At 50.2% G+C, this 24,748-nt stretch overlaps 1 protein-coding gene across 1 annotated transcript in view; it reads left to right on the top strand.

The window, feature by feature from the left end:
• Positions 1-23,586: 23,586 nt before the first annotated feature.
• Positions 23,587-24,748, top strand: part of CSTF1 (cleavage stimulation factor subunit 1) — a 272,321-nt gene continuing 271,159 nt past the window's right edge. Inside the window, exon 1 of the mRNA XM_069651119.1 lies at positions 23,587-23,778. The gene's annotated coding sequence lies outside the window, so the exon portion shown is untranslated. The remainder of the gene's footprint in view (positions 23,779-24,748) is intronic.

Raw genomic sequence — 24,748 nt, 5'->3', positions numbered from 1 at the left:
CGACGCGGCTATCAATGGCCATCCAGGGCAACATCGCACTCTTGAGCTGTTACACCGTTGGTGTTGGTGGCCATCCATGAGACGAGACATAGTTAACTATGTTAACAGCTGCTCAGTATGTGCTCAATGTAAGGCACGTAGAGGACGTCCTTTGGGGTTACTCCAACCACTACCTGTTCCCCCCAGGCCTTGGCATACCATCTCCATGGATCTTATCACCGACTTACCACGCAGGCAGGGCTATGATACAATATGGGTTATAGTCGATTCCTACACTAAAATGGCCCGCTTCATCCCCTGTACCGGCATTCCCTCAGCCCCGACCCTTGCCCGTCTGTTTTTTAAGACCGTGTTTTGTCTTTTCGGTCTTCCGCAGGTTATGGTATCAGACCGTGGGTCGCAATTCACTTCCTGCTTCTGGCGTGCCCTTACCAAGCTCCTAGGCATTTCTGCTCACTTTTCTTCTGCCTATCACCCAGAAAGCGATGGGCAGACGGAGAGACTGAACCAGGCACTGGAACAATACCTGCGTTGTTTGACCCTCCAGTATCAAGATTCCTGGTTTAACCTACTTCATCTCGCTGAGTTTGCGTATAATAATGCCCGACATTCTGCTACAGGTTTCTCTCCTTTTTATTCTATGTACGGTCAGCATCCCCGCACTCTCCCATTACCTGACCTCCCTTCTGCCACTCCTGCTGCTAATGCCTGTGTTCGCGATCTGGCAGATGTCTATGCTCGGACCCTGGTCCATCTTCATGAGGCACAAGCGGTCATGAAAACGAAGGCTGACAGGAAGCGGGCTGCGGCCCCTGAATATCGCGTGGGTGATCGGGTATGGCTGTCGACCCGGCATCTACGCATCCCTGGCTGTCGCAAGCTGTTACCACGCTTTATTGGTCCCTACAGGATCACTCGCGTCCTGAACCCTGTTGCTTTTCGTCTTGGGGTCCCTTCTGCCTGGCGTCTCCACCCTGTTTTTCATACTTCCCTCCTCAAGCCCTTTCTCGCCCCTACCCGTCTCACTGCGCCTCCTGCTCCCGTGTCACTGTCCGCCCCTGATGAGTTCGAGGTCAGTGCCATCCTGGGTTCTCGTTTTCACAGGGGGCGCCTTCAATATCTCGTTGACTGGGTGGGTTATGGCCCTGAGGATCGCTCCTGGGTTCCCTCCTCTGATGTCCATGCCCCTCTCCTTGTTGCTCGGTTTCATAGGGACTGCCCTGCCTGCCCACGTGGTCGTGGGCCTTTGAGGGGGGACTCTGTTACGGCTCCTGCACCTGCCAACATCGCTGAGGTAGCCACGCCCCCACCCTCGGCCTCCTGCCGTCCCACTCGCCCACACATATACCCAAATACACGCACCTTCAGGCGCCCATTCGGGCATCATACCCAGGGCTTTGCTCGTACACCTGGCACCTACCTTCCCTCCCGCTCCTGGCAGTTGCGATGGAGGCTCCCAGGTTGCCGAGGTGCCCTGAATGGACCTAGGAGGATCCGCTCGTCACGTGTCACGTGACTCTCCACCACTGAAATGCTTCCGTATCACGTGATTTCAGTCGTCCTCATCACGTGATACGTCTTCGCTGGATAAAAGTGTCCGGAAATCAATGAGCGTCGCTTCACAGCTGTTTCCAACGGGATACTGCGACGCTCGTTTTCTTGTTCTGCTCTACGAAACTTCTGGACCACGTTTTCTGCACCACGGACTGCCTCTGTCTTGCCCTAACATTTACCTTTGGATTACCAGTTGCCGGACCACCTTTTCTACATTGGATTCCTCGCGCCCTTCGCCTCTTGTTACCACGTCCCGGAACTGTTGGGATTATTGCTGCCTGACCTTTTGGACTGTCCCTGGTTTTGTCTTACGGATTGTGTTTCTATTCCTGGATTCTTGGCCTCTGGCCTCACGCTGGGCGCTTGCCTGTCCGCTTACATACCATCTGCCCTCCACCATTTGGGGTTCCCAACGCCTGCTGGGATTACACTTCTTTGACTGACACATAGGTAAGCCAATTAGGATCCTTACCCTGTTGTTATACTCTTGCCAATTGTTCTGTGCTTACCTATACCTATAACCTATTGCCTTGCAGCGATCGGGGGGTCCGTTTCCGGCTGTTCCCGAGTCCAGTTCAACGAACTTCTTCACCTGTGGCCTCAAAGACCGTGCAGGCAGTATTATTGGTGTTGTCTGTGCGGTACTTGGGGACGGAGGTATCCTTACTCTGCACGACCATCAAGTCTATAACAGGCTGTTACAACAGGAACCAGTTCCACATGGTCCTTGGAAATGCATTTCTACGGATTTTATTGTGGAGTTACCGGTTTCCCGAGGCTGTACCTGCATAATGGTAACCGTAGACGCCTTCTCGAAACTTGCACATTTTTCTCCATTGACAAAGATCCCGTCCGCCTCGATCATGGCTGATGTATTCCTCAAAGACATTGTTCGGCTACATGGGCTTCCTCAAAAGATAATTTCAGACAGGGGCAGCCAGTATACCTCCAGATTCTGGTCAGCATTGTGCAATTCATTGGGCGTTGAGAGAGCTCTTTCGTCGGGGTTTCACCCCCAGACAAATGGACAAACCGAGAGGTTAAATGGTACCTTAGAGCAATACTTAAGGTGTTTCATCAATAAACAGCAAGACAATTGGGTGGACCTGCTTCCCACAGCAGAGTTTGCATACAATAACGCTGTCCACACGGCTACAGGAATTAGCCCATTCTTTTGTACCTATGGATACAACCCGCAGTCCATAGTTCCGAGTTTCTGGGAGGAAACTAACATTCCTTCTTTGGAGAACACCCTTGTGCAGATCAAGGAGGCCCACAACACGGCCCGTCATAGCCTCTCTAAGGCTAGCAGACATTATAAGGAGCAAACCGACAAACACCGGAGTCAAGTTCCTGCCTGGGACAAGGGCTCCAAGGTCATGCTGTCCACCAAGTTCCTTCCTCGATGGGTTCGGCCTTCTAAGCTGTCACCCCGCTACATTGGACCCTTCGAGATAGCGTCAAAGATAAATCCTGTGGCCTTCCGCCTCAAGTTGCCAAAGGGACTCAGGCGGATTCACCCCGTGTTTCACTCATCTCTCTTACGTCCCTTTGTGCCAGATACCCGGAAACAAGCATCCCCCAAGCTATGGACTTTGCCGGTTCCAGCCTTTGAGAAATATGAAGTTTCTCAGATACGGGACTCCCGTTATCATCGGGGATGTCTTGAGTATCTCGTACATTGGAAAGGGTATCCATCCTCAGAAGACACTTGGGAACCACATTTCCACATTCACTCTCCTCAACTGTTACACAAGTTCCACCGACTACATCCAGAAAGGCCGGGAGGGAGAAGCCTTCGGAGGGGGCATACTGTCACTGCCGCCGGCGACTGGCGTTTGTGGCGAAGGTGGAAACAAGGACGCCATTAAAGTGTTCCATTACGTTCCTCCTCGCCTACCAGACTCGGTGTAGTTGTTTTCAAGATGGCCGCCGCCGTTTGTATATCTAACTCGGCTGCCGGCGGCTCGGCGCGTTGCAACTGAGTTCATTCCTCGCCCTGTTGCTTGCGCTAGGTTTCCTTCTGACGGTTCTGCCTTGCTATCACGCCTTCCTTACACTTCCTGTTTTTCTCCTCCTCCCGTTCCCTATGGGCTCCCCCCCCCCTTCTCTGGTTCCTGCTTGCCTTCTCCTGTGTTTTGTTCCCGTGCTGATTCTCTGCTGCAATTTCTTCGCTCTAGGACACTCTAACTCCCGGATTCTCCCGTTCACACTTGTCCTTCACCCCGAGGGGTTCCTACCTGTAAACCGCCCTATCCATTCACTTGATTTACAGAGACACGCCGACCTTACCATTTCCTGGGTTTTCGGCGGAGGACCCATTCAACCTACTACAGTGCAGACGACTTCCACAGCCTTCACGACTACCTTGGATCCAGGGTTTTTTTGCCGTTCCAGTGGCTTTTTCCCCTCTGGCTGTCGCGGAGGGGAGTCACCGTGGGTTTTCTCTGTCTGGGAGTCACGGTGGCTTCCTTCCGAGGTAGACCATATCTTCTAAAAAAGAAGAAGCCTTACATAGGACTTACCCGCCGGAAGAAGCTGGACTATTCAGGTGAGGTGGAAGTGATTGGGGAGGGTTATCAATCGAGTGAAGACGAAGACATAGCTGATCACCTAGCAAGTCCCGTAGCCCATAGCGCCAGTCCTGATAGCCGGGATCCTGCAGCATGGTCTGCATCAGGTAAGTGCACCAAAGCACTTCCATAATGAGCCTGGCGCCTATGGCGCCAGGACTGATGTCTTTTATGAGCCTGGCGCCACAGGCGCCAGGACACTGTCCAAAGGGCCCCTATATGGGGTCGCTGGGTCCTTCCTTGGGGACTGGATGTCCGCTTTCGGGGACGCAGGGCTTGAACTGGCTCCCCGGGAGCGGGCATCATGGCAGCACTCCCCCCCAAGGCCCTTCCCAAGGTTGTTCCCTCCGGGGGTTTTGGTTTGTCTGGGAAGAGTCGGTGGAATTTCCTGACTAATCGAGGTGCATGCACATGGTCGCTGGGTTCCCACGACCTCTCCTGAGGTCCGTACCCCTTCCAATCAATTAGGTAGAACAGTTTTGACCTAAACATTTTTGAGTCTAAAATGTTCTTCACTTCGAATTCGGGCTCCCCATCTATTAGAATAGGTTCTGGAGGTTTGAGTAGTCGGGTTCCGGGTACCACTGGTGACACATGAAAAACAGGGTGAATTCGCATACTAGCTGGTAAATCAAGTTTAACAGCCACTGGGTTAATTATTGCCGTAATAGAATAAGGTCCCAGATATTTTGGGTTAAAAGTTCGAGGCCCTTTGAGTGGTAAATGTCTGGTAGCTGACCACACTTGATCCCCAATCTGATACGGAGGTGCTTCACTCCGATGTAGATCAGCATTCTCCTTGTAGTTTCTCTTGGCTTGTTGTAAATGCGTAGTTGCCTCTTTGAAGGCTTGGGTAATTGTAGAATGCAGATGTTCTACTGCAGGCATTCCGAAGTTCTGAGGTGAGTCAAGGTTTGAGGTTCGGGGGTGATGCCCAAACAAAGTATAAAAAGGACTGTGGCCAGTTCCAGAGTGTACCGAATTATTATATGCGTATTCGGCTATCCAAAGAATTTCTTTCCAGTTGCTTTCAGATTGCTGTAACATACACCGTAAGTATTGCTCAAGGGTCTGATTTGTCCTCTCGGTCTGTCCATCGGACTGAAGGTGGTGACTGGTCGATAATCTTACGTCGATCTGCGCCATTTGACAACATTTGCGCCAGGAGTGGGAAATGAATTGGCTTCCCCGGTCATAGATTAGTATAGATGGGAATCCATGTAGCCGAACAATATTTTCGAGGAATTCTTTGGCTAGGACAGAAGCCTAAGGTAAACCTTTCAAAGGAATAAAGTGGGCCATTTTGGAAAACAAATCCACAATTACCAGAATAGTATTGTACCCCGAACAAGGAGGCAGGTCCGTAATAAAATCCATTGATAGGGAGTGCCAGTGTGCTGGCGGTATGTCTAGAGGTTGAAGGAGACCGGCTGGTCTTTTCTTTTGACTTTTATTTTGGGCACAAACACCACAGGACATCACAAAAGATTTAACATCTTTTCGCCAAGAGGGCCACCAAAATTGTCGTTTCACCTTTTCCTCTGTCTTGGCAATTCCGGGGTGTCCCTCTATTAATGCATCATGATAACCGGAAATAACTAGTTCGTGTAATTCCTTATGTGGCAGCAATAAGCGTCCTTGGAGATAAGGTAAGCCATTATCTATGGTAAAGTCTGATCCCTTTTGTATCCAATCCTGTAAAGTTGTAGGGTCCAGGAGTTGTTTCACTCTGGCTTGAATGCCTTCAAGCGTCTGTAACGAAATCATGCCTAGAATCCTCTGTTCGGGAATTATTGGTACTGGTTCTGAGTTTGTATCAGATTCTCCCATTCCAATTCGGGATAAGGCGTCTGCTTTGCCATTCTTGCAGCCAGGTCGATAGGTAATCACAAAATCAAATTCAGCGAAAAACAAAGCCCATCGGAGCTGCCGTGATGACTGAGCCGTGGCGGATTTCAAATACTGTAAATTCCGGTGATCAGTGATCACTGTGATGGTATGTCGAGCGCCAAGCAGATAATGCCGCCAGGCTTTAAAAGCGGACTTAATGGCTAACAGTTATTTGTCCGTGATTGCATAATTAACCTCGGGTGCAGAGAATTTTCTGGACCAAAATGCTACGGGATGCAGTTGGTTGGTTTCGGGATCTCTTTGGGACAGGACAGCTCCCATGGCTAGGCTGGATGCGTCAGTCTCGACGACATAAGGGAGATCTGGACGCGGGTGTTTCAATATAGGTGCGGAGGTAAACTTAGCTTTTAAATCCTGAGAGGCCTGCTCGGCTTCTTCAGACCATTCAAAACGTTTATTTTTCCTCAAGAGTGCAGTAATGGGTTGTACCACGCGTGAAAATTCCGGGATGAATCTGCGATAGAAATTGGCAAAGCCGAGCATGCTTTGAACCCCTTTTACAGAGCTAGGTGATGGCCATTTGAGGATGGCATCCACTTTTCTTGAGTCCATTCGGACTCCTTTGGGTGTCGGGATGAAACCTAGAAACTCGACTTCTGTGGTATGGAAAACACATTTCTCCAATTTAGCAAATAGTTTGTGTTGGCGCAGTTTTTCAAGTACTGCCCTGACGTGTTTTCTGTGATCAGATTCCGAAGAGGAGTACACCAGAATGTCATCGATATATACGACAACACAAACATCGATGAGTTCCCGAAGGACATCATTCATGAAGTATTGGAAGGCAGCCGGCGCGTTACACAATTCGAAAGGCATCACCTGGTACTCGAATAATCCGTATTTAGTACGGAAGGCAGTTTTCCATTCGTCGCCTTCTTTAACTCGTACCAGATGATAAGCCCCCTGGAGATCTAACTTGGTGTATATGCAAGCGTCCTTCACCTGGTCAAGGAGTTCAGGGATCAGAGGCAGAGGATAACGGTTTTTAACCGTTATCTGGTTCAATGCGCGGTAATCGATACAAGTTCTAAGGTCGCCTTCTTTTTTGGGCACGAAGAACAAAGCCGAGGATGCTGGGGACTTTGACGGGCGAATAAAACCATTAGCTAGGTATTGATCCAAATATTGTCTCAAATGCAGATTCTCAGGTTTGGTAAGGGCATAAATCCTGCTACAAGGGGGTTGTGCACCGGGCACCAGATCGATTTGGCAATCGTACGATCTGTGAGGAGGTAACGTGTTGGCCTGTTCCTTTTGGAAGACGTCCTGAAAGTCTTGGTATTCCGGAGGTAGTTGCATGGAGGCAGAGGTTACAGATGCTATATTAATCTTCAGGTTTTCTGGGTAGCAGGTTTGTGTACAATCCGGGAAGGTTATTCTCTTAGCTCGCCAATCAATTCGAGGATTATGTGTCTCTAACCAAGGGATTCCAAGAATAACCTGAAACTGTGGAGCATTGATTACATCAAACACAACACCCTCCCGATGGCCGTCGGGACCAATAAGAGTCACCTCAGTAGTGGAATGTGTTACCGGTCCAGAGGCAATTTCATTTCCATCGACTGTGGTGATGACATCTTTGCTGGTTTTAGGACGGAGAGGGAGGTTAATCCTAGAGACCAATTCATGATCCACATAGTTTCCAATAGCCCCACTATCGATGTATGCCTTCATTGCATGCAACCGCTTAGGCTGTTCTGGATCTACGAGAACCATTGGCACAATGAAATGCGAGGTCTGAGAGTTAGTTTTCAAGCTCGGCAAGCGTACCCCTACACTTGTCGGGCGGGGTCGTTTCCCGAAACGGAGTCTTCATGGTTTTTATCAGTGGCTCCTACCGCCTTTCGGGGCGGTTTTGCCGGGCAATCTCGTAGAAAGTGTCCAGAATTCCCACAATAAAGACATAATTTTAACTGCCGCTTCCTTTCACGTTCCTTTTGAGTTAAGGGTCCTTTAACCCCTCCAATTTGCATAGGCTCAGAGACATCAACTCCCTTGGGATTAGCATGGGTCTTGACCAACACCCGGGTCTCAAACCTGGACCGATCTGCTTTTCTGTTTTGAAGTCTGTGATCCAATTGGACCACTAAGTCTATATACTCTGTGCATTCTTGGGGCGGATTTACAACTTGGGCCAAGACATCTTTAAGTTCTCCGCGTAGGCCTCGATAAAACAACGTGACTCTTTTATCCTCTGGCCATCCCGTTTCCACAATTAGTCTATTAAAGGTTGCAATATAGGATAGGAGGTCCTGATTGCCCTGTCGCAGGGATAGAAGTTCGTCATCCAGAGCCTGTCCCTGAGAGTGTCGAGCAAATAACCTTTCCATGCATGCTTGAAACCTTTGAAAATCACGGAGAATCGGGTCATCTTGAGTAACCAGTGGAACTGACCAATCGGCAGCGCAGCCGCTGAGATATGACAATACAAAGGCTACCTTGGTCTGATCATTAGGGAAGGCCCCAGGTCTGCATAGGAAGTGCAAACGACACTGATTCATGAATACGGCGAATCGTTTGGGGTCCCCAGCAAAGCGTTCGGGTGGGGCCAGAGGCATGTTTCCAGGTAGATTAATCTGCACAGTGTTACTGGAAACCACAGGAGCGGGGTTCCCTCCGGAACCGGGTAGAGGAGTTTGCCCAGCTTGACCTTGCAAAAGCTGTCTGGCCAGGTCATCAGTTCTTTCCTTTGATATTATTAATTCCCTCCTGAGGGCATTAGTCTCTTGACGAGCGGCATGTACTTCGGCCCGTGATTCCCCCAGTAATTGGGCCAACTGATCAGTCTCAGAACTTTCCATAGCGCCTGGGTGGGAATTTGTAGGAAGGCTTCGCGTTCTGTAACGCTCACCTGACTCCCACGGAGGCGCTGGCCTGGTTCGCGCTGCTGTGACCTCTTCTAAGGTGATGCGCAGGGTTCGGAAGACGGACTGGACCGGGCCCCCAAATCTGGCTTGTCTGGCTCGCAGAAGTATCCTTCTTTAGGCAAAAATAGCGGATTAACTGTCTGCGGGGTAATGCAATCAGCCTCCCACTTTCCCCTCTCACCCTCCTCGAAACCCTCCTGTGATTCCTCGTAGCGTCTCACCTTAGGGTCTGGAAGGACGAGCTCTCCATCCTGCTTCTGATGCAGGGGGGCGTTGGTATCCATTTACTTCTCTGGATTTTCGGATTGGTGAGAACCAAACTTGCTTGGCTTCCAGCTAAGTTTTTTTGATAAGAGGTTCCCCTTGTGTCCATGCATTAATGTACTAATGCTAGTGTCTTTTTCCCCATAGGGGCCGGGGTACGGAACGCCGGGGAACAGGCACCGACCCGAGATGAGAGGTGAAATCCTTGTAGAAATCAGGTAAGTCTTTAATGAGCGTTTTTTGGTAATGTCTTTTCATTCGCTCATTAACGCTGATGTCTCTTTTTCCCCTTAGGGGCCGGGGTCCGGAAATGCCAGGATGCAGTGCGGACCCGAAATGAAGAGGGAATGAATCAACAGGTAAGTCTTAACATGGAGATTTAGCTTTCCTTATTCCCTTCTCTCTCTCACCTTTTGTTCTGGTCTTTTTCTCCCTAGGCGCTGGGGCGTGACTGCGAATCCGGATCGCTGCTGATGATCGCTGCTGAACATGGAGGCGCCCTGTAAAGGTGAGTGGAATGCGGCGCTGCAGCGATCGACGCAATGAGCTTTTAAATAAAAGTCTTCCTTTTCAGGATTGTCGGCGAGATGTCTCCGGGATGCGGATTTAGCAGGTAAGGACTTTTCCTTCTTCTGTTCTCTTCTTCTCTTCCTTTGCAGGTGATCCAGGATGCTGGCAGTCGTGGCAGAAGTCAGGATGCAGGAGCAGACACGGTGAGCGTCCAGCTGCTAGATGCAGAACAACGCGAAGCACGTGTGGCTGTTCGGGTGGGGTTTAAATAGCCTTGGAAGAAGTTCCAGGTATGTATCCTTCCTCCAATCAGGTATGTATCCTTCCCCGACCACACCCAGATGGTAAATTAGTCCCACAGGTAAAGTAGTTCCTTTCAGGCCTCAAGGAGGCCGGGATCCTGCAGCATGGTCTGCATCAGGTAAGTGCACCCAAGCACTTCCATAATGAGCCTGGCGCCTATGGCGCCTGGACTGATGTCTTTTATGAGCCTGGCGCCATAGGCGCCAGGACACTGTCCAAAGGGCCCCTATATGGGGTTGCTGGGTCCTTCCTTGGGGACTGGATGTCTGCTTTTGGGGACGCAGGGCTTGAACCGGCTCCCCGGGAGCGGGCATCATGACAGCGAGGTGTGAGGGTTTGGATCTAAGGGTGAGCGGGAGGGAGTTCCATTGTCTGACCACAATGAATGGGAAGCTAACCCCACCCCCTCTGGCACACTTGACTAAAGGTACAGGAAGCAGATTAGTGTAGGGTAGTGTAGTGTGTTCTTCGAGGTCTGGAGGAGGGGGGAATGTTAACTCTCTGAGAGAGGTAAGGTGGGGCTGTGTGGTAAATGCACTTGTGGTTAAGGGCGAGTGTCTTAAAGAGGATATGGTCACAGACGGGCAGGAATTTTTTAAACAGCGCCTTGAAGTCCTTCTTAGAAAGCCAAGGATCAAAAGCATCCACCTTCTTCCGTTTAACCACTCAGGAGTAAGTGGCCAATACGACGTTTCCACTTAGCTGCATGTGTCCCCATAGCTAAATCAGGAAGAGCCACCAGAACACACCCCAACGGCGTTCCGACCGCCATTAAATAAGAAAAAGCCCAGGAAAACCCTGGGCGGCGCCCCCTTTTCCCCGCCATAAGGCAGCGTTGCCAGGGATACCCGAGTGGAAGGCACGGCAACAGAACGACCCAGGCATGCCCCGCCACAGGGGAAGGCCGCCCTGCCAGCTTGGCGAAAAGGCAGCTCAGAACTGTAACACAGGAGCGCCACCCACTCCTAGAGACCCTAAACCAGCATGTGCAGCAGAAGACCCAGAGGTACAGGAGAGTGCAGTGGGAACCCAAAAGTGGACTGGGAGAGGCTGGGCGGCCAGCTTCCTGGGAAACCACCAAAAGGAGCACAAGAGGCGGCCCCAGTCCGCCTCCCGAAACAGAAGCCGCACAGTGCCAAGAAGAAATGGCGGCAAAACGCTGGGAAAGTGGGGGAAGATGGAAAACCTGCCACTGCTCCCCTCCCCAATCCAGACTTTCCAGAGTCCCGGGACAGCGCACAGAACCCTCCGGTCCCAAGACCAGATGCGGACCATGTCCGGAGGAATGGGCACACCCCACTTTGCCTGAGGACACCGGACCCCATCCGCCGGACCCCACAGCCCTGCAGGAGGCCAGGCGGCCATCTATGCGCCCGGCCAGCTTCCAAACCCCGCAGTGGAGGCGCTAAGCAACTGCCACCATCCATCGCCCCTCGCACGCCCAGCACGGAGAAGATCCAGCGGTTCTGGCAGGAACAAAAGAACTGCCATTTTCCTGGAGACTCAGGAATTTTAGCCATTTCTCCGGGTCTCAGGAATCTCAGGAATTTTTAATGGGGTAAAGCTTTCACTGATTGCTTTTTTTTTTTTATACTTGCAGGACTTCGCCGCCACGGACTCCCTGCCTGAGTGTGGCTTTATCTCTGCAGCAATGACTGTAACGCTTCCAGCACATTGGCAAAAAGAATGCAGGTGGAGCAAAATAACAAGCGTTTATTTTGCTTCACCTTTGATACTTTTTTTCCGACTTTCAATGTGAACGCGTGTTTCTTTTGCTTTCGTTCTTTTTGCCCAGGTTAGGGTGGACTTAGCCCCATTGATCCACAGCCATCGGGTTTGCAGTCTGTACAATTCACCACTGCACTACATAACCTGATGAAATACAACTACGGTGATGTTAGGCATCTACGGCCTACTTAAATAAGGAAGACACGCCAAGTTGTTTAAACACGTCTCGTTTATTCTCGTAACATACAGGAAGTGCCCTCTCGACCTCTTCCTCCTCTCTCGCCCTACGTCATGACCCACATGGTCTGTCCCACACAGATCTGTCTTCCTTAAAGAGACAGTAGCCCTTCAACAATACCCCGGACAAATGTCCTTGCTTCTGTCTCAACATTCCTCAACCAAGCGTGATGGCCTCTTGACGATTCTTTGAGGCCGGCTACGTGTGCCTTCACCTGAGCTTTCTTTTGTTTGATCAGCTCTCTTCGCTTCAGGTCGGCTGAGAACCGAGGAGGAGTCCATAAGCTATCTCTGACATCATGTGGCTCTGGAACTGGGTCTGGTGGCGGAGGTCTCTCAATTTCATCTGTTACATGTTTGAATAGCGAGCTGTTTCGGGTTACTTCTTTCTCGTCGTTTGCAGCAGTCACCATAGTTCCTTTTACTGCGGTGACTTGGAAAGGGTTCGGGGCAAACCGGGAGTCGGTTTTCCTGACCATTGTTTGTTGTACTAGTACTTCATCCCCATTGTGAAATTCTTTCGGTCGTGCCCCTCTCCTTTCATCAGTCTCTATCCGAGCTCTTTCCTTCTGCTCTGCATCTCTTCTTAAGACCTCAGGATCTGCTTCTGGCTGACTTGCTGGATATCTTACGATTCTTGTGCGAACTTGGTACTTCACCATAAGTTCTGCTGGTGTCTTGTTTGTGGCCCATGCTGTGTGTTGCGTAAATTGCGGAGCATGCGGCATAGTGCTTGATGGGAGTCGACATTCTCAATTGAGGCTCTCTGTAAGGTTTTCTTAATAGAGGCCATGAACTTTTCGGCCATCCCATTCGCCTGGGGTCAGTGAGGAGTGATTTTCTGGTGTCTGAACCCCAGGTGTTTGGCAAATGCTGCAAATTCATGTCCGCTGAATGGTGGGCCGTCGTCCTGTTAGATGATTTCCGGTATTCCCCATTCACTCACGACTTCATCAAAGACGGCGGCTACTTGGGCAAACACTGTGGATGTGGACCACTTTATGTTCGTCGATGAACAGCAATAAGTATTCTCCTGATTCGAGTGGCCCATAAAAGTCTACTGCAACCTTTTCCCACAGGGGTTCTGGATCTGTGTTGGCTGCATTGGTGTCGGAGCTTCTGCTTTGGCCATGCATTGGCATGCTACACAGTTTTTCACCCACCGGTCAACAATTGCATCCAGGAACGGGAACCATATGTGGCAATGTAGCTGTCGTTTGGTGTTGTCTGCACCGCTGTGCCCCCCGTGAGCTGGCTTGATGACTTCTAATCGTAGGGTGGCTGGGACCACCAGTCTACATCCTCGTCAGAGTATGGAGTTGTCTATCAGAGCCAGTTCCGCATGCACTTTTGACAATCTCTCTAGTTCAACCCTGCATGCTCCTGGTTGTGACAGTAGCGCCCGCTGATAGTCTTTCCACCTGTTGTTTTCGGTGAGGCTGATCGCCTGGGCAATGGAGGGGTCTGCAGCTGAGGCTGAAGCAATGGTTTCTAGTGAGATCACTGGGGGGGAAGCGCGTTTGTGGTGATGTAGCTGATGTATTCGGCATCCCTGGGTCTTGGCACTGGCTTGCCTGTGGGGTGCCTGGATAAGTAGTCAGCTGGGTTGTTCTCATCACCCGGCCGATGGATGATCTGGTAATCGTATTCTTGGAGTCTAATGCCCCATCTTTCTATCCTGGGAGGCATTTTCGTCCTGGGGTTCCCAAACAGTGACAGCAGGGCCTGGTGATCGGTGATGAGAGTGAATTTCTTGCCTATTACGAAATTGTGAAAGTCTTCACATGCCCATACCGCTGCCAGACTCTCCTTTTCGGCTTGTGAGTACGCAGACTCAGGGGGTGCCAGCGCTCTGCTGGCATATGCCACTACATGTCTTCGGTGGGCATCAATCCCATTGGTCTGTGCCAGTATGGCCCTTAGTCCCACGGGGCTTGCGTCTACTACAATTTCTGTATTCCACTCCGGGTCAAAGTAGGCAAGTTTCCTGGCTTCGGCCAGGGACTGTTTGATAGTGTTGAATGCGTCTTGACATTCCGCTGACCACGCGAAGAGGACATCTTTCTGGAGCAACCTCCTGAGGGGCTCCGTAATGGTGGCATATTACGGGATATACCTGGCACAGTACCCTGCCATGCCGAGAAATTATCTGACTTCCGCAACTTGTCGGCTCTTGCAGGTTGAAGATTGTGGAGACTTTGTCGTGATCAGGGGTCACGCTTTCCACAGAGAAAATGTGCCCGAAGAATTTCAATTTGGACTTGCTGAAGCGGCATTTGTCAACGTTGAGAGTGAGACCCGCCTCTTGGACAGCCCTGCAGGTGGCATGAAGGGCTACATCATGCTCCTCTTTAGATCGTCCATACACAAGGATGTCGTCACTGTAGTTCAGTGCACCGCTTATCGGCCGGATGACTTGCCTGATGGCTTCGTGAAAGATTTCTGCGGCAGTTGAGATGCTGAAATTCAAGCGTTTATAGAGGAAGAGATCATCATGGGTGGCGAAGGTGGTGATGCCTCTCGATTCCGGGTGGAGTACCATCTGGTGGTACCCCTGGTTGAGGTCAAGCTTGGAGAAGAGGATAGATTTAGTGAGTTGGACTATCATGTCCTCTATCCTTGGGCCTGGATGGCGCTCCCTCTGGATGGCAGTGTTGGCCATCCTCATGTCCACACAGAGTCTGAGGCGTCCTCCTTCTTCCGGCACGATCGCTAGTGGCAAGACTCATGGAGTCGGGCCTGACGCTGGTTCAATGATTCCGTCATCTAGTAGTTGTCTGAGTTCAGCCGACACTGCTGCTTGCAGATGAAATCCAACTCTTCTCGGATGTTGGGGAATGGGTCGGACCGATGGATTAATGTGTAGTTTCACGGGCATGCCCTTCATCTTTCCACGACCCTTGCATAGGAGTGGAAACACGTTCATTATGGTCTCTTTTGTTATGGCACTGTCTTGCGAGGGCCAGTTCTGCATGCTGTATAGGTGGTCCCTTGTGTCTTGGGTGGAGGCCGTTGAGCGAATGGTGTCGCCCTCTTGCACGTGTATGTCTATGAGTCTTAGGCATGACGCAGCCGATAGCTCAGGAGGCATCTCCCCCTGGTCGGACACCGGATGACATGAATGATAGTCATTGTAGAGTGATCACCATGGATAAGCCGACGTCCGAACGAGCCAATGGCTTGCAGTGGGACATCTGCACCCCATTGGAATATCTTGGAGATTGATTGCATTAGCAATATGTTCACGGTGGCCCCTGAGTCAACTAGGAAGCAGAAATGTTTACCACCTATCTCTACCGGTATCCTGGGTGCCTCTCTTTCATCCATGATGAGATTGACATATTCGTCTTGAATGTATTGGTCGTACTGGTCCTTCTCGTAGTCAAACCCCTGCTGTGCCATTCCGTAGTCGTCCTAGTGTGGTGGTGGTCCATCGTATTCGTCTCGAATGCGCGAGATCTGGTCATGTGTCTCGTTATCATGTGTATCAGCATCTCGGTAGACATCTTCGACCACCCTGACGTATCTTCTTGGGTTTTGCTGGTATGGACGCATTTGATACGACTGCGCTTGTGGATTCCTGTTGTATGTCTTGCATTGCGGCATTGCAGGCATTTGTGGTGTAGGAAAAGGTCTGCCTTCCCTGCAAACTAACTGGAAGTGACCTTCTATGCCGCAGTTCCCGCATCTTTGGGAGAGATTTAGGGACAGGTCCCTGCGTGGGGAAAAGCCATCCTGCAGCGGTAGCACTGTCGTCGTGTTCTTGGGGTCACTATATATCTGCTACTAGTGGGTCTGTTGGTTGTTCTTGTGATTGCTTGGTTGTATTGCTGCTATCGTTTCACCCTTGTCCAGTTTAACTGAGGCATTGCCAGCTATCTTCGTTTACTGCTTTTACACCCTTTCGAGAATTCTGGCCATTTCACTGACCTCTTCAATGGTGAGTGGCTTCTTGAGGAGCTGCTTTTTGAGAGTTTGAGACACGCACCCCTCAATGACTCGTAGGCGGATGGCCTCATCGAGTGAGAAGACGTGAAATTGACAGTGTGCACCTTTCATTCGTAGGCGAGTGATGAATTCATCCACAGTTTCATCAATTCTTTGGGTACATTGATTAAACATGTACCTTTCGTAGTCCTTATTGGGCTCCATCACTAGCCTCTTGTTCAAAGATGTGATCAGCGCTGGAAAGTCAGGGTGTTCGGCAGCTGGAATGGTCTTAATGAGGATCTTGACTTTGTTTCCCGCCAGATTGAGGAACATTCTGCATAGTCTTGGTGAATTTTCTTCGCCCGCTGCTGCGATGAAGGTGTTAAATTCTTCCAGCCATTCAACCCACCTTGGGCCTTTGTTGGCTTGTGGAGTCATGGAGAAAGGGGGGGGGCATGCGCCAGGCAGTGGCAGTAGTGTTCCCTACAGGGGCCGGAGGAGCTGGAGCCTGTTGAATTGGTGGAGAGCTCATTGTGGCCGAGTCTTGGTGGGGCGGCGCTCACACAGGTGCTGAGAACGCGGCTGTAGCCACCTTGCGAGGCTGTGGCTGGATGGCGCCTCAGGTGCGTGGGTTTTCGGGATTTTCTCACAGCATGGTGTGCATGTAGCACAATGGCAGGCTCCCAGCTGTGTCCTGTGAGGGTTAGTGAAGGACATTTTTAAACTTTTCTGCTCTCTTTTCACGTGTCTTTCCTTTGTGCTGTCTACTATTGCACTGTTTCCACGGTCAGTGGTGCTGTGGAGCGGTGGGGGACAGAGGGCGCCACCCACCTGTGATTCTTTGTCTTTTTTTTTTACTATTGCACTGTTTCCACAGTCAATGGTGCTGTGCAGCGGTGGGGACAGAGAGCGCCACCCACCTGTGATTCTTTGTCTTTTTTATATTTTCCTTTTTGTCTGTTGTAACTTATTATTTATTGTGTTCCACAGTACAAAGTACTTTTAACACATTGAATACACAAAGATACAATTTTTAAAATCCATAGAAAATTTCAGACGTACAAACATTTCATCTTACTGTAAAAGTACTGCAGCGTTCTTTAAAAATTCTAAAACATGAATACTTCGACTCAATTCATTACAGTTCAAAATCCTCCTCCACAATTCATCTTCAGAGGAAAAAAACTAGCCCAGATAATAAATAAGATCTTAGGTTTTCCAAATTGGGACAGGCCACACACAAATGCTTTAAAGTCTCAATATTACTCTTACAATGTCCGTTGTAACTGATGGAGGGTTGCCGCTTGTCGGGATCGCACACTCCACGTGTGTGCTCTTGCAGGAAAGAAGGTGGTTAGCAGCGCCTTGCTGCAGTCCCCGCTGGCATGTGTGGAAGCTTTGTGGCCATGGGAGAAGGAAGGCGGGGCCCGGAATCGGGCGCTCGTCACCAGAGTTGGCTGGGATCAGCTGGCTGGACGCACTGGAGCAGGATCGCTCGTGCGGGAAGGAGGAGGTGAAGAAACTCTGCGGTCTAGAAACAGACTTGTTGCCAGTTGTTAGGCATCTACATCCTACTTAAATAAGGAAGGCACGCGAGTTGTTTAAACACGTCTCATTTATTCTTGTAACATGCAGGAAGTGCCCTCTCCACCTTCTTCTTCTTAATTATCAGATGTGTGGGCGGACCCACGCAGGCGCTTCCCAATCCTAAAGGATGATGTGCACCAGACCCAACAATCAGTACTTAGCTCACATAATCTCACAACTCCTCCCACCGCCCAGTCTGCCTCACAAAATCCAACATCACACTGTTCCTTCTCCTGCCTCTCACCCCGTCCGTCACCTCCCAGCAAAGCCTTCCCACTCAGCTCAGCCACACCCAGCGCAGACAACCGAGCCCTCATCAATTCTCTCTCCTCAACATGTCTCTCACACCTAAGCAGAAAATGTCCCACAGTCTCAGGCACCCCACACACCGCACAATCCCTTGACTCATGCTTCCCTACTCGATACAGACAGTCATTCAGCCCCACAGGTCCTATCCTTAACCGATTCAGCATCACATCCTCCTCCCTCCACCATTCCATGCTCCCTGCATCCACCTGCCCTTCACCCCACTCACCCACCTCTCCTGCCACTCTTCCATGACCCGTCTCACCACCACAGCATTTACCTCATCCACACTCAAAGGCAGCTTCACATCAATCGCTCCCCTTCTCATACCCTCACCCGCCGCCCGATCCACCAACTCATTACCCAAAATGCCACTGTGACTGGGAACCCACGGCAACTCCAAATCCATTCCCCCATGCACACACTGATCAATCTTCCTCCTGATGTCCATAATCACATCCTTCCTATCACCATCCCCTGCCACAATCGCTGCAACCCACTCAATGAATCTGAAAACATCACCACCTTCTCTAACCCCAACTCGCACACCCTATCAATCGCCAATGCAATCGCCACCAACTCAGCCGTACAAATCGACACATCATTCGTCAATCGTCCCACTTTATACTCCCCAGTGCTTTCCAGATAATACGCCATACCCACTCTCCCAGACACAGGATCCTTCGAACCATCCGTGAACACCTTGCTTCCTTCCTTTCCTGCACCATACGCCTGACCCAAAGCTTTGATCTCACCCCGCAATCCTCTCTTCTTCGACACCACATTCGCCAACTCCAAACACACCTTTGGAGACCCCATCATCCACCTCGGCCATCTATCCAAATCTGTACCCGTCACAGTCATCAAATCGCCCACACCCCACTGCACTCCTTTCTCCCACATGTGAAACCCATAAGTGCCCCCCTTCCTCCTCCACCGGTCCCTATAATAATCAAACCTCCAATTATACTTCAAACATTCACGCACCGGTTGAGCCACACTCTTCGCACTGCTTTTCACCCACCATCTCATATTCAACTCATCCCTCATCAACCCCAACGGCATCTCTCCCACAAGCACCTGAACAGCATTCACTGGGGAGGACCTCATCACACCCGAACACACCCTCAATGCCCTCGCCTGTACCCTATCCAACCGCAACTTCTGACTCGCCGTGAAACCCACTGACACCTGGCATCCAAAATCCATCACACTCAAAATCAACCCCTTATACAACATTTGTAGACACTTCTGCTGCGCACCCCACTCTTTCCCAGTCACCGCCCGCAACAAATTCAATCTACGTTTACACTTATCCACCATGCCATTCACCTGCAAATTCCAATTTAACTTCCTATCCAAAATCACCCCCAAGTACCGAAACTCTTCCACGCTTTTCACCCTCTCACCTTTCAAAACCAAGTCCAACCCTTGCTGCACTCTTTTCCTTGAGAAAACCATACTCACACTTTTATCTACAGACACCGAAAGCCCCATTTCCCACACCACTCCTCCATACGCACTATCGCAGCTTGCAGCCGACTTTGCACCAACAACAAACTCCGCCCTCTTACCCATACCACACCATCATCTGCGAAGAAATCCATGTGACACCCGAAACCCGCCAAAGCTCGAATCAACCCATCCACCATCACATTAAACAACATCGCACTATTCACACTCCCCTGCGGCATCCCATTCTCCATCTTCCAAACCTCAGACAACACCCCCCTCACTTTCACCTGAAAGGTCCTGTCAGCCAAAAACGCCCTAATCCACCGAAACATCCTCCCCTTCACACCCATCTCCAACAGTCTGACCAGCAACCCATTCTTCCACACCATATCATACGCCTTCTCCAAATCCAAAAAGAATGCCCCCAACATCTCCCCATCACACAACGCCTCCTCCACTCCAGTCACCAACCTCACTAACGGATCTGCCACCGACCGATTCTTCCTGAACCCACTCTGAAAATTACTCAAACACCTATTTGACTCCAAATAAAACCCCAAACACTCAACTACCATCTGTTGCATAATCTTACACATCACAACAGTCAGCGCAATCAGCCTATAAGACTTACACTCTGTCGGGACCTTGCCATTCTTCAAAATCGCTCTCTTCCATAACCTCTGTAAAACTCCACTCTTCCAGATCTCATTGAACAATGTTAACACCTCCAACTTACATTCCACTGACAACTTCTCCAAAAACACATACATGACCCCATCCACCCCTGGGCTAGACCACTTCTCTTTCCGAATCGCCCCATCCAACTCCACCATAGAAAACGGAACCTCATACTGCTCTTCCCAAGGCCCAACATTCGCCAACAACTCCTGCTTCTCCTCCTCAACCACTCCCATACTTAGCCTCACCGCCTCTGGAAAGTTCTCCGAACTGTGCACTCCCGCAAAATGCTCCCCCAACAAATTTGCCTTTTCCCCATCTTCACTGACCACCTCCACCCCTTTCAACAACACAGACATACCACCCTGAGGCCTCATCAACCCAGACATCCGCTTGAACTGCTTCCAAACCTCACCCACACCAGAATTACTCCCCAGAGACCCACAATAACCCCTGCAATATCCGCGCTTTCTTTCCCTAGTCACCCTCTGTACCACCGCCTTCGCCTTCTTATTAGCTAACCAAATCCTCCAACCTTCCCGTTCTCACCGCCCTGGCCCTCGTCTTCTTATGCGCTGCCACAGCCCTCGAACATTCCACCGACCACCAAGGAACCTCCACCTTCCCACCCTTCCCCTTCTCAACCTCCGGAACTGCTGCCACCGACGCCGCTCTCATTCCCTGCACCAAATGCTCATTCCATTCATCCACCCCCCCATTTCTATCTCGAGGAATAATCAATTCCTGACATAATATTTAATACAACTCCCAATCAGCCTTCTTAAAATTCAATTGACTCCCAAGCATCCGAGATCTGACCCCTACCTCACCCCTCACAGTCACCAAAATGCCAGAATGATCACTCCCCATATCCCCATCCTCACGCACCGTGCAGTCACATTCACCCGCAATAGCTGCAGACACCCAGGTCAGATCTAAACACGACAACTTCCCAGTCCTCACATCCAACGCGTGCCCAAACCGTCATTCAGCAAAAACAGACTCAATTCATCCGCCATACCCTCAAGCAATTCCCCATTCGCATCCATTCGATCACTACCCCACAACGTATTGGCACTGTTGAAATCGCCACATAAAACACAGGGTCCCACATGTCCCCTTATCACTCCAGACAGCACATCCACCTCCACCACCTCACACGGATTATAATAATTCAACACCAAAACTTCTGATCCCACTACCCGAATCCCCGCCCCGATAACCTCCATAGTTCCATCTACCACAATCTCCCTTGCAACCAACCCCTTCCGAACTGCCAGAGCTACACCGCCCCCCCTCCCCTCCATCCTATCCTTACGAAACAACTCAAAACCCGGAATCACAAACCGCAGATCACCCCTTAACCACGTTTCCTGAATATAAACCACATCAACATTCAATTCCCCACACAACACTGCTTTCAACTCCTGCCCATTCCTCAACGAGCTCCTCGCATTCCACTGCAAAATTCTCAGGCCGACACCACACTCTGTTTCCACACTTTGACAACCTTCTTAAACACATCAAGTTCCAACACATCCACAACATACAAAAACCTTCTCCCGGCTTCCACCACTCCTTTCGTAATTTCCGACAAACTGACTGACAAATTCCCCTGAACCAGCTCCAGCACACTCACTATAAAGCACATAAACTCAGTTTTCGGGACAACCATCATTTCTACGCCTTTCACCTCTCCCACCACTCTCTTCCTTCCTGCAGCCTCATCCAGCACCGACTCTCTCCCACACACCTCGTTCACTACTCGCACCGGTTTCACCCTTGCCACTGCCTCCGCATATGACAAACCTTCTGCCGCCCTCACCTGCACCATCTCTCTTGCCACCCTGTGACTCTCACACCCCCTAAATGCAGTAGCGTGCCCCCCTCCACAATTTGCACACTTCTCCGGGATCTCCCCCTTGCATTCCTTAATATCATGATCTCCACCACACCTCCCACAGTGCCTCTCATTCCTGCATACACTCGCCACATGTCCAAACTGCTGACACTTGTAACATCTCAAAGGCAACGCTACATAAGCTTTCACACGGAACCGCTGGTAACCCAACACTACTACCTCCGGATACTCCACCTTCGCAAACCTCATTGCCACAGTCGTTGACACCACATCCCCTTGTGCATCTCTCCTCCCCGGCCTCCACGCCTCCGCTACCCCCACATCCGCCAGCTGCTCCTCCACCTCAGACATATTCACGGACACCGGCACTCCATACAACACCCCCTTACACGACACACCACTTTGATCAAACACTCGCACCGCATGTCTACCCAGACAACCCACTTCCAGAATCTTAGCCTTACTGCCAGCATCCGTCCCCTCCACCAACAACCGGCCCCCAGCCACCACTTGCACCCGAGTGACATCCCCCACAGCCTCTTTCACCCATTCAGCAATCACCATCGGATTCACTCCCTGAAACGTCTTCACCCGACTTTCAGGCTTCAATACCACCTTCTACACACTTTCATACTGCATCTGCTCCTCCCCAGACACACCGCTCCCTGAGGCCCCCAGCCCTTCCAAAACGCACTTTTCCTGGATCCCTGACCATGAGATGTTCCGGACCAGCCCCCCTCCATCATTCCTCAGTGGAGATCTGCTGCAATGCAGTCCCTCACTTCCCCCCTTATCCCCCTCCACAGGTGTAGGTTTCACAGACTGCCTCTTCTCCCCTTCCTCCACCCCTCCTTTCTTATCAGCCTTCCCACCCCCCTTTGCCATCCTTACCTCCCCCTCCAGGCACACTCTACCCCTGCACCCGCCTAGAGAGACCGTTCCACCTCAAGCCCAGCACTCTCCTTACAGACACCGCTCCGCCTTGCCTGAGTCCGCCCGGATCTAGTTCCCATCTGAGGAACGGACCCTACACACGTGTAGCTAGTTCCCCACAGGAAGCGCTCCACGGCGCTGGGCCAAACTCTGGTAAACAAATTTTCCAACTGACCTACCAGAGGCAACACATAATTCCCCGTCTCCACCTCTTCCTCCTCTCTCGCCCTACGTCATGATCCACATGGTCTGGCCCACGCAGATCTGTCTCCCTTAAAGAGACAGTAGCCCTTCAACAGGTGAAATGTCTAATTTCAGTACTACAAAGTTCAAGGAAAACCTTTCTGTTGGTTCTTGTAGTTTACATGTGCACATTTTAACGTGTTGATTTTATGGAAGGCGAATGCCTTTTGTCCTATGCAATTTGGATGGTTGTGAAAAGGCAATTTAATGAAATATGATAATTTCACATTGAACTGCAAATTTGTCATATCACATTACAACAGAGTTTACCTTTTTGACATGTGGGCAGAGCCATGTGAAAATGAGCGGAGTTTTGTGTGACTGTGGGCGGGGCATACATCTCAGGAATTTTGATTTTCAAATGTAGGCAGGTATGCTCCTGTGACCTCTTGTGATGGAAGGGGCTAGGGGAGATCAGCTTGAAAAAATAGTTCCTGTGAACACGGAAGGTACTCAAACGTAAGTACTGGGACGAGGAAGAGGGACACATTCGCTCTGCACTGTCACCCATGTTAACACTCTTTATTTGAATCCGTGTGCACCGACAGCCACACCGCGACCATTTTTTAAAACCTTTTAAACACACACAAAATAAACATACTTCATACAATTAACTCTATGTAGGCTCCACCTCCTCTTTGAACGTAAGCCACTTTCTTCTGCCAGAGTCTGGTCGGTATCGCCCAAGAGACAGTGGGCATGCGCATGCGCTCTGTAGTCAATTAGAAATGTGCTCTTTTGGCTCTAGTGTGCGCCTTGTCGCGGAGCTCTGACGTCAGGGAAGCGGTTTGGTTGTGTTCTTTAGTAAATCGCTGTGGTGGTAGTGTGGAGATAACGGGTGAGTAATATGAACGTCAACTGTGATTGCTCTCATCGGGTTGCCGGCCGTGGCTTCAAGAGATCTGTATGGGGCAAATCGTAGGCGTATTCTGCATCGGGACCATCATTGTGCGCTATGTGGGGGTTGCCTCTGGCGTTGTTGCACCAATTTCCGGAATGTTGTGAAAAACATCTATTTTACTCGGTGTTGGCTTTGACCCCCTTACAGTATAACATTAGTTTAACTTGACTAATAATAACACGTTAGAGCGGTTAGACGAGGGAGAAACCGGACAATAATAAAGTATTGTATTCAGAGAAATGTGGGTGTTGGGTCAGTTTAGTATGATTATATTGCTTCACTTAATGGGTTATTGCTATGTGAGTTTGTTGTTTTCAGGAAGATTCGTGGTTAAGAATGTGGACACTCCCGAATTCAAGTGACCGATGCCATTTATAGGGTTTTAATGTTTGCAAAGCCTGTGTTTTCTGGAGCACGAGAACCCACTGGAAGTGATGGTGTGACAAGCAGGGCGCTTATGATATGGCGTGTACGACTCTGAGATTGTACAACAAGCAAAGTTATTACCGTAACCAAAAAATACTTGTATCAAGACATTTGTGTACCTTGCAACTTTTGTTGTATTTAGTCTGTTACTAGTAGTCTTCATTACCACTAGATCTACTCTTCCCTGTTAGAATAATTATCATTCTCAAGTTTACCTTGGCCATGGGGGAGGCTGCCCAGTCCTGCTTTTGCATAGAATTCTAGGATTTGTATTTCTAAATTTCAAATGGGGGAATTAAAAGTCCTCCAATCCAAAGGGAATTGAGCAGTGTGGATGGCCCTTTCGCGCATGGCCACAGGAAAGTTGAGAGCTCCGAGTACTTTATTGTGAGGCCCAAACCTCCGTCTTTTCAATATATGCCTCACCATACTCCACCGAGAGCATAACACTCCCAGCCACCACAATGTATCAGTTTATTGC

This window comes from Ambystoma mexicanum, chromosome 3p (assembly GCF_040938575.1).
Source record: "Ambystoma mexicanum isolate Mex_15411 chromosome 3p, UKY_AmexF1_1, whole genome shotgun sequence".
NCBI classification, from domain to species: Eukaryota; Metazoa; Chordata; class Amphibia; order Caudata; family Ambystomatidae; genus Ambystoma; species Ambystoma mexicanum.
The sequence above is the reverse complement of the archived record's forward strand: the minus strand, read 5'-3'. Positions and strand labels throughout refer to the sequence as shown.